Genomic DNA, 1,583 nt, shown 5'->3' on the forward strand with positions numbered 1-1,583 from the left:
AAAGGTGGGTTTACAAGCTGTTGCATCATGGGGTTCACTTAGTTTTTCACACCCTACCTCTGTGCTTTGTCTCAGTTTCTGTTAAAAATGCATATTATTATTTAAAGACTGGTATTAAGTCTTTGTTTTTCTCCTTTCTTTCACAAATTATACTCAATATAATTCAATAGAGATTTATGTCATGTGTGCCCGTGGTTCAGTGCTCTCTGGATGACTTTTGTGTAAACTTCATGTTATTGTTCGGCCAAGGCACACAGAACGTGTTTGGAAGCTTTACTAAACGAATCTCAATCTCAAAACATCTTATTTTAGAGGTCGGGAAAATATATATCCCTGAAATTAAACTGATGGAGGTACAGTGTGTACAACCCAAATCTTTCCTCTACTTATAACAAAAGACAGTTTGCGATTCCTGTTTTCAGTTGAGATGCGTTTGTCTCAGTCTGTGTACAGATCAGGATTTTATACGAAGGACAAATTAATACAGTAAAATTATATCTAATAAAGCTGTATGTTCACTCACAGTGGGTGAAAACACTTGAATAACTTCATTAGGCTGCACGCACTTTGTGCAGTCATTTCGTGGAAATGTCGTCATCTGACAAACGCCCACTATCTGCACGTGGACCAATCAGATTCAGCCAAAACTCGCTTTGGCGTCGCTCACAACGCGTGGACCAATCACGGAGCAGTGCGTGGACTAATATGGGCGGGCCCTGGCATGTCCGGTCAGTGCCGGCTGTTGCAGCGGGCGTCAAATCAGCAGAAGTCAATTGCCGGAACTTTGGGAGCTGTACCTTTCACAGCAAGGGCACGTTATTCTTCCTTTGGCGAGAAAAAATCCCAGCATTGTTCTAGTTTAATATTTGCAGAGTCAAAGACAGTAGAGAGTTACTAAACTGAAATGATGAAAGAAGGGACCAAAGAAATGGGAACAAATGATGTGTCTTTGTGGCAGGCTGTTAGTAACAAAGTGCCTAAAGATATAATTTAAAATTGGTTCTTTGCTAAGTAGTCTGTTATATGTGGACACAACACTGGTTCATCCCTTGAGTTAAGGGGCTTTTTTAAAGTTTGAATGATTTATCGGTCAGTGTTAGGCGGATTAATGAACAAAAAAAACCCATTCCGTGAAATTGTTCAGGTACAAGAACTGGACTGAAAACGGGGTGAAAGAGCAGCCAATGTTCAAATCAAAACTTTTGAATTAACTTTAATTAAGACTTGAATTAAGACTGCTTTAAAATATTCGAGGAAAGTCTTGGTGTTTCGCAGCAAAATATAAAGAAACAAGGACTGTATGTACTTTTGTACAACACTGTGATTTGTAAAAACCGGGGTAAGTAAGAGTATTAGGAGACATATTTGGTTGATTTCAATGTTTTCATATAAATGTTTGATGTGTTCAGCTTTTTATTTTTTGATCACATGACCATTAAATTGTGTTTTGTCTGGTTTAGTTTAGTTTAGTCTGAACAGTTTAAGGCAATGTACGTGTGCGGACGCGGTCGTGTTTTTCTCTTGAAAGCTCACCGGAAACGGCACCGTTGACAACAGCTAGCTTAAAGACCGTTTTCTCGTGG

This window comes from Leuresthes tenuis, unplaced genomic scaffold (assembly GCF_036924035.1).
Source record: "Leuresthes tenuis unplaced genomic scaffold, fLeuTen1.0.hap1 SCAF_21, whole genome shotgun sequence".
NCBI lineage: Eukaryota > Metazoa > Chordata > Actinopteri > Atheriniformes > Atherinopsidae > Leuresthes > Leuresthes tenuis.